This window comes from Oncorhynchus gorbuscha, linkage group LG25, assembly GCF_021184085.1.
Source record: "Oncorhynchus gorbuscha isolate QuinsamMale2020 ecotype Even-year linkage group LG25, OgorEven_v1.0, whole genome shotgun sequence".
Taxonomy (NCBI): domain Eukaryota; kingdom Metazoa; phylum Chordata; class Actinopteri; order Salmoniformes; family Salmonidae; genus Oncorhynchus; species Oncorhynchus gorbuscha.
The window spans coordinates 32542727-32559388 of record NC_060197.1 but is presented as its reverse complement, the minus strand read 5'-3'; the positions used below and the strand labels follow the sequence as shown (position 1 = coordinate 32559388).

Here is a 16662-nt window from a genome sequence, read left to right as displayed (position 1 = left end):
TACACTCAGAAAGACGTGATTGGGGATTGTCGGGGTATTGCAACAGGCATGTATGTCTGCAATTGCATGGGCTTGGGCTCAGTTAGGGTTTGGCCGGGGTAGGCCGTCATTGTAAATAAGAATTTGTTCTTAACTGACTTGCCTAGGTAAATCAAATAAATGTAAAAAATCCCATGCATGAATATTATAATGGTTATATTGGGGGGTATGCAATGCAATGTAACTGAACACAGTCTTTCACAATGTTGCAGGTAACATCAATGCTTGAATAAATAGTCACTGGCAGGAATGTTAAACCAGGGTCTCCACTCTTATCCATTTGTCAAAACATAGATAACAGCTCTTTATCTTTCTGTTTGTTCTTCACATTGTGAAGTGCTGATCTCCTCTGCTATTCTGATTACTGGCAAAGTAGGGGTCCTGAAACTTATTCAACTTGGTGCAGAATAGTTTCCTAATAAACTTCAGTACATATGCCTATCAATAAAGACAAGAGCCCTTAAATTATAGACACTAATGATTGTATAGTACTAAAACATTATGTTTACCGTTGGTATTTACCATTATCTCAAATCATTCAACGTATAGCTGCATCTCTTCCGCTGCGATTGTCTCTCCGTTTCTTGCTCTCTCTCTCACACACACACAGACACACACGCAAATTCCAATTCCAGGGATGTGCAGCCAAAGTACAAACGACATGCATTGGCCAAGTGCAGATGAGCATGCAAATGTAGGGGCATTATGTGATCGCAATGTGAAAAAACGAAAGCATTTCTGCTCAGCAGACACCTTGGAAAGGACACGGCGTGCTGTTTAGATCTTCTGTCTGTGTCCTGTTTATAGAATAATGTGCTCCATCTCAGACCCAGATGTGCCAAGCTTATAAAATGTTGATATGAGAGAGAGAGAGAGGTGTTTCTCAAAGTTAAATGTATCAAATGCCTGTGGGGACACAGGCATTTGCCTGTTAAATGTTGGTTTCCTTGTGGGAACATGAAGATTGTTAATTCATTCATCTATCGATTTGTTAATTCATTCATTTGTTAATTCATCCATCTATGTGGGTATTAATACAACTTGAATTTGAACTAGTATCATGCATTCCCACTCATTGAAATGTAGGCTAGCAACATAATTAAACACTTGTATGTATGTTTTATGAATAGGGGAGGTATTTGTGTACTATTGTTCCACTGATCGGGGCAGCAGCTCAACTGTGTAGATAGCGTGGTTGAATTTGAGGTGGTTACTTGCTTGAGACCTGAAAATGTGTGTTAGCTCCCTGAGGTAATGCCTAGGCTTTAGCTCAGTGGGCTAACACTATCTTGTCGCAGTGCAGAATGTGCACACCTTGACATTGGTATCTACATCATTGGCATTGTCTAATGCAGCTTGGTTAATTCGTGTCTATATCATCATGGCACATAATAGCCATTATTATTTCAGAAATCCTATCTAATTGCTGAGGAAATAACTGCCATCATCTCACATATTGGGCTAGAATGGGAACTGTCTCTTGTCAAATCTGCCAGCTCATCCAATGATTCCCCCACTTTCGTCTTGGCCTCCTATTGGTTGATACATTAAACTGTCTAGGAATCGGGAAATGCATGACTGAACAAGAACGTCGTTTTCAGAGCAAAATGGATTGGAAATGGGTTTTGTCTTCAGAGCTATTTAGCAAAAAAGTGTCCGACATTATCTCAATTCACATAGGATAAAGGTAAGACCCAGATGCAGACTGTGTCGAAGTAACAATGTTTATTACAGCAACAGGGGCAAAGGCACAGGACGGCAGGCAGGGTCAGGTCAGGCAGAGGTCGGTAATCCAGAGGTGGGGCAAAGGTACAGGATGACAGGCAGGCTCAGGGGCAGGCAGAGTGGTCAGGCAGGCGGGCTCAGAGTCAAGACAGGCAAGGGTCAAAATCTGGAGGACGAGAAAAGAGAGACTGTGGAAAACCAGGAGCTGATACAAAAACACTGGTTGACTTGACAAACAAGACGAACTGGCAACAGACAAACAGAGAACGCAGTTATAAATACACAGAGGATTATGGGGAAGATGGGCAACACTTGGAGGAGTGTGGAGACAATCACAAAGACAGATGAAACAGATCAGAGCGTAACAGAATATGGAGAAACTGTATCATAAGGGTGGCAAAACAGTTTGGCAAAAAAAAAGAAGCTCTATAAAGTCTACCAGTTGTTCATTTAAAGTGGGACTGTATTCTATGTGTAACTCTTGTAGCGATGTTGCTCATCGATGACCCTTGCTGAACACTCATTCCAGTCCAGTATTTTTTAAATGTTGTATTATTTGTTGTTGACGCTGATGATGAGAAGCAGGTACAGAGAGTTGACATGGAACAGGACAGGAACAGCGTCAAAACCAGGCAATACAAAGACGTATGACAATTAATTCTGAAGTGGGGAACAGAGCTGGGGAACAGACAGATATAGGGAAGGAAATAACACAAGTGATTGAGTCCAGGTGAGTGCAATGAATCGCTGATGCACGTGACGAGGGAAGCAGGTGTGCGTAATGATGTTGGCAGGAGTGCGTAATGCTGGGTAGCCTGGTGCCCACGAGCGCCAGGGAGGGAGAGCGGGAGCAGGAGTGACAAATAACTATGTTGTTTTGATGGCAAATGTGAACGAATTTGTTGAATATATTTAAAAGACTGAAATATCCCTGTCAATATTTATGGCTTGTTTGATAATCAACAATGTTATATCTACTTCCGACATTCATTGAATTGACAGTTTTAAACAAGGGCATGCCATTTCAAGTGAAACACTACATTTCAAATTGATTATGAAATTCTGACTCACTAAGAACAAAGGCGTAAATTGATCTGTCCACATAGTGTTATGTTCGTCTTTTGGTGTTAGGGAGGCCATAACAATGGATGGTGCAGTGAGGAGGCAGACATGATGTTCCCCCTGCAATGCCCGGAGTAAGGGCTTTTATTAGTGGAGAAGCTCAAATGTGGCAAACTTCTGGAACACATATTTCCAACAAAAATAACAAGCATGATGTAAACTATCGACAGGAAATATATAAACATATCTTTAAAAAAAACTTTATTTAGTAAATATTGATCACAACTACAGCAACATTGTATTTTTGGTACACCGGAAGTACATTCATTTCCAATGGAACGCTGGGGTTGCCTTGCAGCATTGCCATGCCATTGTCTTGCAGTGCGTCCTGTGTGGTGCATACTATGGATCTATTAATCGTATGCGTGAAACTGTATGCGTAGACGGTTTAACAGAAATGGTAGCAGAAGGTGAATGTTGAATTTTTGTTGCACACATGTCTTGATGATGCGGTACTATTTTGCGCAATGATGCTTCGAACACACCAATAGTGTCATTGCGCAAAATAGTATGCATATTTATCTGAATATGTATGCAACCAAAGTTCAATATTCACATTCTGCTACCATTTCTGTCAAGCCTTCTATGCATACAGTTTGACCATACATTCGATAAATCCAAGATATGTACCAAACCGAACACACTGCAATTGCTTCTGCACAGCAATCAATGCTGCAAGACAAACGCAGCGTTCCATTGGAAATGAATGTTATTCTGGTGTCCCAAATGCAATGACACTGTTGGTATGTTCGAATCGTGACACTATTGCTGTGATTAAGGCGCAAACTATGGCTGTCTAGTTTGGCTGACACCAGAGGGGGCTGTGTTTTTTAAAAAACCGATTGGTACTCCTCTGTCTTTCTCACGGGTTCCTGTCCAGACCAGTGAGCACGGTTATGTTAATATAATAGCTTGTGTATAACGTTTACATGCATTGCAAGAAGAACGATCTGTTTACATGGACACATCTGAAATCAGGCAACTGATAGAATTTATGTAAAAATGCAGGAAATAGCCAATCCAAATAAACGTTCTAACACAGTGGCCATGTTATTTTTGCAAATACTATTTGATTCTGAGTTTGGACATATAACGTATGTATGTGAAAACTATTTACAAGATGCATACTTTAAGTTTTTCCCAAACTCACTTCACTTGTGCATTAGAGGTAAGGATGCGCTATCTGGTGCTGGCACATGCGCAGATTAAATACACCACTGGAATGGCGATTAAACTGTTTACATGTCCTCATTATTCGAAAGATTGCTCAGAAAACCAGGTGTTTTAATCGCTGTAAATTACTTCGATTATGAGTTTTCGCCGATTCTGCTATAATTCTGCAATAATTCTGCTATAATCAGTTGAAAATATAATTATTAGTGCGCATTTAAACGTGCTCAGTAGCGTCACAGCTCTTCCTGGCTGTGTACCAAGTGATTTGTCAGCATCAGACTACAAACTGCATTGTTTTTTCGCAAATTCTTTCGGCAATATTGACATGTTACCACGTCCCCATCAATTTTATGTGAGTAAAGTAGGCTACATTTTATTTAACGAGGCAAGTCAGTTAAGAACAAATTCTTATTTTCAATGATGGCCTAGGAACAGTGGGTTAACTGCCTGTTCAGGGACAGAATGACAGATTTGTACCTTGTCAGCTCAGGGATTTGAACTTGCAACCTTTCGGTTACCACTAGGCTACCCTGCCACCCCATGTTGGTTAACAGTATAGAGTAACTGTCAGTATGCCTTCCAAATATCAACAGAACTTTTATGTGCACTACCTCAGGCCATAAGAAAGTAGGCCTAAAGCAAACATGAAAACATAATATTCAATTGAGCTTACTTCAAAGCCTACAATCAATTAGTAAGATGGGAGTAACCCAACATAGTGGCTCAAAGGCCTAACAATTATGGCCCTGTAGTATAAACTAGGTTCATTATCTCTATGCTGATGTTAAAAATATAAAACAACCCTCTATAAAGAATACAAAAACAACTGCGCATTCACACATTTTACCACAATAAGTAGACAACTAAGCTTCCAGTTGTTTCAGCACTTTAAGCATTCAGTACTATTAAAGAGTCAACACTCAAGACGAAATTGCTTGGAAGCATAACGAGATTGTGTCCTACTTTATTGGGTTTCCTTCATCTCCCCATAAGGCTTAATTTTCCTAAATAGCTATATATTTGGCATAGTTTCGCAGCGGCATGTTAAGTTGGTGCATTGAGCTTTTATGGTGCTATGTATCACTTTATGATGTTCATTTATGATAGTCTCAGGTGCTTAACTGTCTGTGTTTGTAAACCCCACTGTTGGCAGCTGTATTTGGCAGGAACACACACGCAATTATACATTGTCCAGTAACTCAATGGTCGTGTTTACAAGTAATAATACATTTAAATGCGCCCTTGTCTATTCACAAATGACTCAATAATGGTATCCTCCTCTCAATGAAGCTCACTATTCTAAATCTAGTCACTACAGCTCCATAGTCACCATACCACATAGGGCATACACTGGTTGAATCAACGTAGTTTCCACTTCATTTCAATTCAATTACGTTGAAACAAACATGGAATAGATGTTGAATTGACATCTGTGCCCAGTGGTAAGGCTGCAAGTGTAGCGGAGGGGGCCTGAGTTAGTAACATGATGCAGCAACAGGACGCACGCCTCTCTGTCTCTCTCAATCTCTCCTTCTCCTGCACAATTGGCACCCTATTCTCTATTTACTGCACAACGTTTGACCAGGGCCCATAGGCCTCTGTTGCAAAGTAGTGTACTATAGAGGATATGATTCCATTTGGGACGTAGCCTTATGTGCTGTGTTGTTGTACATAGAGACCTATACTATTAAACAGTCTCAGTCTCATTTGTGTCTCTGAAATGTGTGATGGTACAAGATCTCAGATGTGGTGACATTTCCATAAGTGGTATGACATTCACATGATTGTTTGTGGAAAATGTTCTTTTGCAGGCAGTTTTCATGTATTGTTTAACGCAGTCAAGATGGCAGCCATATATTACAGCTATAGGCTATATACACTCTTACACATATTTATTTGGACAGTGAAGCTAAAACTTTTAATTTGGCTCTATACTCAAGCGTTTTTAAAATTTGAGATCATATGTTTCACATGAGGGGACAGTACAGCATGTCACCATTTATTTGAGGGTATTTTCATACACTTCTGTTTTACTGTTTATAAATGAATGTGTTTTATGTTCTAATCCCCCCCATATGAAGGTGTCATAAGTATTAGGACAAATTCACTAATAGTGTATTCAGTTTGGTCAAAAGTTTAGTATTTGTTCCCATATTCCTAGCACACAATGACTACATCAAGCTTGTGACTCTACAAACATCTTGGTTTCGGAAACACAACCAAAACAAACTGCAAATGCATCCAAGACGTAGAATAGAAATGAATGGTAAATAATCTATTGAGGAATTTTGGAGTCACTTTTATTGTAAATAAGAATAGAATATGTTTCCTTACAATTCTACATCAATCTGGATGCGACCATGATTATGGATAATCATGAATGAATCGTGAATAATGACGAGTTAGAAAATTACAGATGCACAAAGATCATGCCCCCTAAAACATGCTCCCCTATTACCAATAACAGGGGAGGTTAGCATTTTTTTTTTTTGGGGGGGGGGGGGGTATGATCTTTGTCCCTCTGTAATTTTCTCACTCATCAATTATTCATAATGAATTTATGATTATCCATAATCATGATAGCATCCACATTGTAGAAGTGTTCAGATCTGATCCAGAAACATCTTCTATTCTTATTTACAATAAAAGTGACTCTAAAATAACACAATCAATTATTCATCTTTCAGTTCCTATTGGGAAAACATATTCCAAAACAAATTGCAAATGCATCCAACACGTTTGAAGAGCCACAAGCTTGATGTCATTGCGTGCTAGGAATACGGGACCAAATACTACACGTTTGACTACTTTATTACACTATAAGTGAATTTGTCCAAATAATTAGAAGAAAAAGAAAAAGTATTCAAATCGGGCATTCATTTCTAAAAGGGTAGACAGGTATATGAAAATACCCTCAAATAAAAGGTTACATTCTTTACTGTCAACCTTATATGAAACATTTGATCTCAAATAAAAAAAATGCTGGAGTAGAGAGCCGAAATTAAAAGTTTTAGCTTCGCTGTCCAAATAAATACTTTAGGGGAGCATATAGCCACACAGGAGCTAGCAAACAGGGGTTTCAAACACTGGTACAGATGTAGGCTCTTAGTTTGAGCCAGACTACTACAGCAGGAAAATAATTCTGCAGAAACAAGAAATGTGAATTATTATGTGGATTATAATTAGGCTCGTTTTTTCCTTAGGGCAAATCCAATGACATTTTAAAGTGGAAATGACAAACTTTTTAAACCTTGAATAAACTACAAGTTTGCATTTTCTGCTGTGCATGAACATTACATTTTCAGCAACAAAAGTGTGATCAAATTAAGGTCATACATCTGTACTGTAATGACATCCAGTTTTGGTCAGCGCACTAACTGCAGAAACCATCTCCATCTGGGGTGCATGGCAAGCAGTGCCCGCTCAAGATAACGATTCATATTTTCAAATGCAAGCCCTGTTGAAAAATGTACCACTCTCTGCACTAGTTCAAGGTGTACCAGTATACTTAATATGAATGTGCGTCACTATCAAAGTCTACACACCATTGACATTCAAACATTTGTATGTAAAAGAAAGAGTGCAATTGGTGATTGATTTGGAAACATTTCATCATCTGAATCTTTACATTTTCTAGATTGAAAACATTCACAGTCACACAATTTCAAGCAATCTTAAAACGGTGTATTAGCCTACAACTTTGTAAGGGTGCAAACTAAGAATTGTACAGGCTTATACCGATCAGTAGAGGCCAGCGGTGTTGCTAGCAGTTGACAATTGCCTCGTTTCCACAGCCTTACCAAGCAGTTTTAGGGCGCACTTAGTCTGGTAAGGCCGTCTGTTACACATACATATTTTCCTGACAAAATGTAATATGACTTTGACATGAGTAATTTAAGCACGATACAGGTAGAGGCCGCGTTGGTAGTTGGTTGCATTTGTATCCCATCTTTGCTGCTAGGTGGAGCCCGAGTATATGTTGTGAGCGTCAATCCAGATCCGAGTTTTGCCTCTCGCCGTTCTCGCATTCTACCTTGAGTCGAGTCAAGACCGCATTTCTCTCAGGCAGTGCTCCGAATTTGGTTTGTCATGCGCCGAGAGCTCAGTTTTGGAAACAATTTCTCGAGTTCTTTGCCGTGGACCTTTTCCTAACAAGAGGCTAAATACATTATTTTGGATACTCTTTTTTTGTTTTGTTGATATAACATGTTACGCCTTTGAGCTTTTTATTTAGGACATGATGTAGCCTAGCTACTGCACAAAAGAGGACGTGTGTCAATGTTGAGGGATTGACATCTAGATAGAACGGGCTCCTTGTGTAGGCTTTCTCCCGCAATATCATCAGTAGCCTATAGGCTACACGGATCATACTACAGACATTTCCAGCTCTTCTATTAACTTGCCGGACTCGTGAAAGAATGGGCTATAGCCTTAACGGAGTTATTCGAAATAATTGTTGTAAATGTAAATGTAAATGTAATCGCGTTCTTTTCCCTCGATCATCCGAGTAGATTGAAATCTGCATGGTTCTCAGTGCGCAAGTACGATAGCCTATCCATTGGGGAAAGACAATATTGTGTGAGCAATTTTATCACTTACACTTTCAATGGGATGACTACTTGAAGGGTATAATCGTTTCATCAGTATCATCTTCTAAAACACGGTAAGAATATTCTACTAACATGTAGACTATATGATTTTCTCTTCATCTGCGTCTATATTTTGATGCGCATATGCACTTCAATTAGGCTACCTGCAGTTTCTCCTATATCCAATATTTGCGACAACGCTGAGTGTTCAATGCAATGTGTAGGCTAGTGATGTTATATACTAGGCTGCCCCCCCCAAAAAAAAAAAATAAATGATGCTAGACTTAGATTTTTAAATAAACTTATCGGCATTATTTATTGGCTATGCAGTTTGCAATGAATTGCTTTGTCAAGATATCGATACTTTCTGGTGTCAGTTGCGGTGATTAACGAGCGTCACTTAATTAAAGACAATAGGCATTTTTCAGTGAGCGCGTCCGTCCTGCTCGAGCCAAACGAGAACCGATGCGTACATTTTCAAATAGTTTGGTGCATCATGGTTTATTGTGAAGGGAATGGTTGGAACTATGCTCGTGCACGGTGCGTTTCTTCATTCGCTACCTTTCTTTCAGAGCATCTTGAAAGGATGTGCACCGATTGCTTTTGCGCAATGTGAAGTTGGATGATGAATGTATTGCAATGAATTAAGTTTGTGTTGGATACTGCAAACCGTTCAGGTAGTCCTGTGCATGCCATGTCTGATTGAAACAGGGGTTGTATACAATAAGATGTTCAAGGGGAAACGGAAAATGGATGTATTTTATATGCAAATTTCCCGCTTTTGGAATTCTGACCATTTTTAGTGCCACCATGCAAGTTAAAGGGGAAAAACTGACGCAGTAACAGAGCAGTGGGGCACCTCTGCATCTCACCAGAAATTAACTGTAGGCTTATGAGCAACCAGAATTGGTTACATTTATGTTGATCATCTCATTCCAAAGAATGCATGTTGGGCTGATTTAATTTATTTCTCAAACATCACTTGCACGAAGAGCACAGGTTATATGTTATAGAAATGTATTTCAACTCATGTAGTGGTGGATTTTTACATTGTGATTCCTGAGGTAGGCCTATCAACAACCGCTCTGAACACCTCTACCTTACTACCATGAAGCTTACAGGCTTCTATAGGCTCTTGTCTGGAAACTGTGGGGGTTGGACAAACACTGTAGATAAGCGTTGATTCGTTCATATTAAATCTAAACGGGCAGCGGTAGCTAGGCTAACATTTTGATCAGAACTTTTCTTAACCCTCCACAGTAGTGATCTTAGTTGTGCTTTTGGTCTCGTTTCAATATATCTTGTTATTTTGTCGGTAACATTCATTTATTTTGAATCGGTCCCATCGGATACATTAGATTGTTTGTGCGTTATTTCCCAGACATTCCACCCAGGGCTAGGTCTACTGGCGCGCACTCTATTTTGTCGCTGATTCTTGTCTCATCATCTGTGAAGTGCTCTCAAGGCGGTGACACGTGATTACAGCAATATCGTCAATGTGGTGGGTGTACGGTAAACATGCCCACAACAAAACTAACACAGCCATCTACCTCAGACGGTGAAGACCTTGACATTCTCCTCCCAAGAGGAATAACGAGAGGACAGTTGAAGCTTTCTGTCTTAATTGGATGTCAACCTGTAGGTTACTTTCAATGTATCTTGTCTTTGCTTATCCAATGCCACGTCGTTCTTCATAATATTTGCTCCACAGCTGTGGACAAAGTGTCCCAATGGTGGTATGTCTGACGGATTTCACTTTTGACTATATTGAGAGATGCTGACCTTGATTTTACCTCTTGTTGTGGCGCCGCCCCATTGCAGTGCATTCTGGATGTCTTGCCTAATTCATTTTAGCCAACCGCTTATGCAGTAAAGTCAACATGTCTGGAAAATTGATAATCCTGTCAGTAGCATCAGTTGCTCTGTCTGTAAACAGCCTTTTATTGCCCCAAAAAAAGGAAATTAGGGAGTCACACAGCACCCCAGAGCTGGTACTTCAATTCTTTATTTAACTTGGAAGGTCAGTTAAGAACAAATTCATATATTACAATAACTGGCTATCCCGGCCAAGCGACACTGGGCCAATTGTGTGCTGTCCTATGAGACTCCCAATCACAGCTGGGATCGAACCAGGGTCTAGTGAGACTTCTAGCATGGAGATGCAGTGCCTTTAGACCACTGCCCCACTCGGGAGCCCTTACCTGTTTGAAAACAGTGGTTCCCTATGGTTATTACTGCTTTAGGTGTTCTAAGGCTTAGTAGATGGTTTTTCACGAAACCAAACTTTATCTATTTGTTCTGGGCTGGATTTCAATCAAACTGGTACATATAAATGAAGGAAAGGAAGCGTTTTTGGGCAGTTAGCTCAAACATATTGATTGATCAAATCTAGGCCTAAATTTATCCAATTTGGAAGTAATTATTTATTTGGGTTTAATAAGCAGTTATTTGAATCAACGGTGCGGTGGATGGTTATCAATGTTTAATTCTAGCCAGGTGGTCCCACCCATGTTTACAAGCCAGGCAGAGAGCTACCTACTGAGAGCCTAATGTTTTAGTGAACAGCTGTTGTATACAGGATATGCAGCTGACAAGGTCCCGCAATGATGTTGATCGAACAACAAAGGTTTAACAAAGCCTTCATAAAACCTTCGAAGCCTATATGCTTTGTAATCAAAGCAATGCAATTAAGGTGTAATGGCATAACCAGTACTTATGCTAAATACCCTTTTACTGTTTCGTATGACATTTACTTATAAATGGTTTGTGAAGCATTATAAAGGTCCTTATAAAGGGTTATAGTACCTTTTTTATGAACGGTTTACCCCTCAGGATGGCTGTTTCCCTCGTCTTTATTGTCTGTTGTTTTGTGGTCTTGACAAAGCTGGTTTTACTGAGACGTTTCTCTAACAACTACGCAACAACTGGTTATCCCTCTTAACCCGGATGGTGTGTGTGTGTGTATAGGCTGGAACGGCTCTTGCCAGCTCAACTTGGAGGTCTTTTATTCTGCATTGTCTCTCTGGACAGAGCCTCTGTTTTTATATCACTCTCGTGATGTAAGCCCTCCCCTCCTATTCGCTGCCTCACATTCCCGCTAATGGCGTCAATTTATAATGATATGGGTTAATTTGGTGAACTTAGGTTTCACCAAAACCAATCCTGACTACTTCCATATGGGCTGCCATTGCATTCCGTCCTCCGAAGCAATCTCATTTTGTGTGCTGTTTTTGACGTTTTCCTTTCTTTCCTTTTTTTTTTGCCAAATGCACTGTTCTTAGTTCTCAGTGAGTGTATTTGCGTTTTCCTGAAGTCTATTTGATTAATGTGATTTGTTCTTTCATTTTGAACGTTAATACGCAGCAGGTGGAATCACATTTGCCGTTACAGTATGAATTGAGCTCTTCAATTCTCTTCATCGATTTAACTGTATAGGATATGACTTAATAGCTCCTCTGTTGTAAATTAAGGCTTTGGCTGGAGTTTAAAAAGTACTGGCCTTGTATCGATTTGAATAGCCTACAAAGGCTAGAGGCTACTAGGCTATTTAGGGTATTTAGATGTCTGTAAATTGCGGTGCTCACACTCTTTCACGGTCTCACTCTAATCTTCCTCTTGCGACAGACTAGGCCTTAATTATTTTCAGAGCTCAAATTACATTTACAGGTAGCTTTAGGATGAGAGGATGTGATTTATCTGAATAAGAGTAGTCTTTGAACAAAATCAATGGGCACTTCCTGTACATCGCATTCAGCCCTAAGACAACGTTGCCGCTTGAGGTACAGTAAGGGAAGCTATTAAGAGGGAGTGTGGAATGTTGAAGTGGTTTGATCACTAACTTGTGGAATATCACCTCAATCTATTTTCCTTTGTCTGTTTGGGTGCGGGACATGGCTCATGTAACAGTATATGCGTCTTATTGCTCAGGTACATGTACAAACTGGTTTTCGGGGGTGAAATTCATATTCATCTCGGTGCCTGCATGTACAATCATCTGTTCTTCAATCAAAAGCCATTTGTTCATTGTGTCTTCTGCACCGACTGCCTTCTGTCTCCATGTACATTGTGTTTAATGAGGGAAATTAGTTTCTTTATAGGAGCCAGAAAAACAATTACAGGAAGAGAGGCGAAGCCAGCAGCACCTGGTAATTGTGTTTTTTGCCCCCCTCCCTTTCAATGCTTCCCTGACCAACCAAAATAACACTTAGGTCACACCAAATGTGACTTGGCATTTTCAGCCAATTTGGACATTGCCAAAATTGGTGTTGGAATAGATGTTTGGGTTGCTGGATGGCATGAGGGGGTAAATGTATGATTGACGACTTGGGCTTGTCAAAATTGACCTTGGATCCCTACAGATTGCCGTATGCAGCTGGCGGTTGCATTGTTAGACATTTGTGATTCTACCTAGAATAAAGGCTTTAGAAATGCTAGCGTAGCATCAATCATATTGCCTGGCAACTCAATGAGTTCTTCTGCTGCTCTATCGTTTGTTACATACTTTAGTCTGAGACTGCCATCGTTGAAGTTGTTTGTGGTGATGTCAAAATGAGGAGTGTTGTACAAAACAAAGTCATCAGCAATGGGATCATCTCTAACCAATCAGAGTATCGAAAACTAATGGCACATTTCTGAAATGCCGTTTGACCTACGTGTTTCCTGGCTCTGGCCCAACCCACTGGTTTCTGGGACCAATCAGAACGGTTAGAATGTTTGTGTTCTAGAAATCGTCGGAGGTATTCAGATCTAGACTCATGGCGGAGAAGAAACTAACGTCCGTGGCATTTGGCTGAAGCAAGGAGTTTGGGTAGCCAGGCAATCAATCATGTCTTTTTATGGGTACAAATAACCAGGCTTGGCTAAATCCTTGCATACAACCAGGTAGAATGACTGATGCCAAGGAAACAACAGTCGGGCTACCTGCCCTGACTCCTTTTCACATACACACATACACACACAAAAACACACACACACTCATGTAGGCCAAAAAGGCCCCTGCTGCCAGTGTGAGGGCCTTGGCTCTCTGGGGTCTCCAGGACAGGAGTGATCATGCTGTTAAGGTGAGACAAGCCGGTCTGCCAGGACTTGTCTGTGGCAGGAATGTGACAGAAGAAGAAAAGAGTGGAAGAAAAGAACCATGGCCGTGGAAAGTAAAGGTCCTTTTGAGGCACGTCTCGCTCAACACTTTCAGTGTCCTGGGCTACAAAGAGCTCGGACAGAAAGGTTGGGGTGAAAAGCTTTCACAAACTGTCAACAAAAGGAAAGTCCGGTAGAAAATGAGGCTGTATTGAGGTGTCCAGAGCATTGTGGTGGATCCCTCCTCGATTGACATGTTTGAAAGATCGGGTCGTGCAATTGGATGCTTGATGCTGCAGCTCGGGAAAAAGGGATGACCTCGAAGTGTTTGAGTGTTTTAAAAGAAAAGGCCTAGAGGAAACACCATGGACACGATACAGAACATAAGAGCCATTAAGGCCAAGGTTTGCTTTCAGGAAGTGACAAAAGGCATATTTGAGTCCCGTAGCCGTGGCTTTTATATATCGAAGGCGGGCGATTGCAGGGTCAGAGTAGTGAGATGACAGGGGTTATTGTGGTACAAGTTAAGTGCTTCTGCATCAGCGTTTGGCTCCGCACAAAAGATGGAACTGGAAAGGTTTTGAGCTCTTAAGGGTTTTTGAGTGGTTTAAAACACAAGCACACACAGACAGACACATTTGGTGCCCTTATGAGTCACGTAGTGTTTTTATTTTTTTATTTTCTATTGTCAGACCGAGGAGAATGATGCGGTGTGTGGCAATGTGAGTGTGATAGAAGACATGCATTCATCCCACCATCCCTCTCATTCGCTAACCCATCCATTATCCTCAAATAACCTCATTCTTCTCCCTTATGACAGGGATTATCAAATTCATTCCAGCGCCTATCTCTTTGCTGAGTTTGCCCCCAAATGCGGTTGGGAAGAGGGTACGAGGGTAGGGTCTAGGGCTGGCACAATTTACCGTGTAACGATGGTTATGGTTGAAGACGTCATGAAAATGAAATCCGTTTCTGCGGTAACATGGAATCTTAACAACGTGATGAAACTTTGTTGCTCCTTGCTGAAACAAGCAAGGTTTTCAGTTGCCTAAGCAACCCCCCCCCTCCCTGCAGCAGCACACACAGAACTAGAATGACTGGAAATGTGCTTGGAGTCAATTTGACTGGTAAACTTATGGTTACACTCGCAGTGGCTGCCTGGTATAATGATGCAATCATTTCCATAGTAATGTAGAATGTTCATTCAAATTGTTAACTGATGAAGCTCATTCAATGGAATATATTTTTTTGTAGTTTCAGTTAAGGTCGACCGATTATGATTTTTCAACGCCGATACCCATACCGATTATTGGAGTACCAAAAAAGCCGATACCGATCAATCAGCAAAATTTGTTTTTGTTTTTAATTTTAAAATTTTTACATTTCTTAGTATTTTTATTTAAATTGTATTTATTTGTAATAATGACAATTACAACAATACTGAATTTACACTTATTTTAACTTAATATAATACATCAATGATATCAATTTAGCCTCAAATAAATAATGAAACATGTTCAATTTGGTTTAAATAATGCAAAAACAAGGTGTTGGAGAAGAAAGTAATATGTGCCAATATGCAATGTGTGCCATGTAAAAAAAGTTAACGTTTAAGTTCCTTGCTGAGAACATATGAAAGTTGGTTGTTCCTTTTAACATGAGACTTCAGTATTCCAAGGTAAGAGGTTTTAGGCTGTAGTTAATATAGTATTTATAGGACTATTTCTCTATACCATTTGTATTTCATATACCTTTGACTATTGGATGTTCTTATTGGCACTATAGTATTGCCAGTGTAACAGTATAGCTTCCGTCCCCCTCCTCGCCCCTACCTGGGCTGGAACCAGGAACACATCGACAACAGCCATACTCGAAGCATCGTTACCCATTGCTCCACAAAAGCCCTATTCCCCTTGCAGCGCAACTACTCCAAATAACGAATAACTACTCCAAATCTAAAAGCGAGTGACGTTTGAAACGGTACTGTTGCATATACCCTGACTCTGCGTGCAATGAACGCAAGAGAAATTACATAATTTCACCTGGTTAATATTGCCTGCTAAACTGGATTAGTAGTTATAACTAGTGATTATGATTGTGTTTATAAAATAAGTTTAATGCGAGCTAGCAATTTACCTTGGCTTCTACTGCATTCATGTAACAGGCAGGCTCCTCGTGGAGTGCAATGGTTAGAGCGTTGGACTAGTTAACTGTACGGTTGCAAGATTTGATCCCCTGAGCTGACAAGGTGAAAATCTGTCGTTCTGCCCCTGAACAAGGCAGTTAACCCACCGTTCCCAGACCGTCATTGAAAATAAGAATGTGTTCTTAACTGACTTGCCTAGTTAAATAAAGGTATAAAAAAAATTGTTTAAAAAAGTCGGAAATCGGCGCCCAAAAATACCGATTTCCGAATGTTATGAAAACTTGAAATCGGCCCTAATTAATCAGCCATTCCGGTTAATCGGTCAACCTCTAGTTTCAGTTGACTTGATCAACAAATCACAGCACGTATTGGTGTACACTTCCTGCTTTTACTTACTGCTTTGCTCCTATGGGTACACTTGCAATGGCCGACAGTCCACTATTATGCCATCATTGATTTGAATCTGGACGCTCATTCTATTCATTCTATTTCTATGGCAGCACATGTAGTCAGGAGGAGAGGAGAGAGTTTGCGTCTTAAAATAAGAACGATAATTAACGGTGACCGCGGTCATTTGGCTGGCCAATAACTGTCATCCAAAATTACAAGACCGTCATAGCCCTAGTAGGGGCCGATGATCGACCGCTTTTAGGCGGGATGGAGTTGTGGGGGATTTCATGGCCATAAGTTTGCAGTGTTTTAAAAGAGCAGCTTATGAATTGTTCTCGTCATGGAATTGTCCTAGCTGCTTCCAATAGGCTTGTCAATCAGACCATGCACTGGAAACGTATG

The 16662-nt window shown here is 40.3% G+C and overlaps 1 protein-coding gene across 18 annotated transcripts in view; it reads left to right on the top strand.

Annotated features, from left to right (window-relative positions):
- The window catches only part of adgrl3.1 (adhesion G protein-coupled receptor L3.1), a 329225-nt gene that overhangs the window by 152 nt on the left and 312411 nt on the right, over positions 1-16662 (top strand). For 17 of the 18 annotated variants that reach the window (XM_046328082.1, XM_046328081.1, XM_046328070.1 and 14 more), the window contains exon 1: positions 8542-8722. The exons of the other annotated variant lie outside the window; for it this stretch is intronic. The gene's annotated coding sequence lies outside the window, so the exon portion shown is untranslated. Of the gene's footprint in view, positions 1-8541; positions 8723-16662 lie in introns of those variants that run through there. 18 annotated transcript variants of the gene reach the window in all.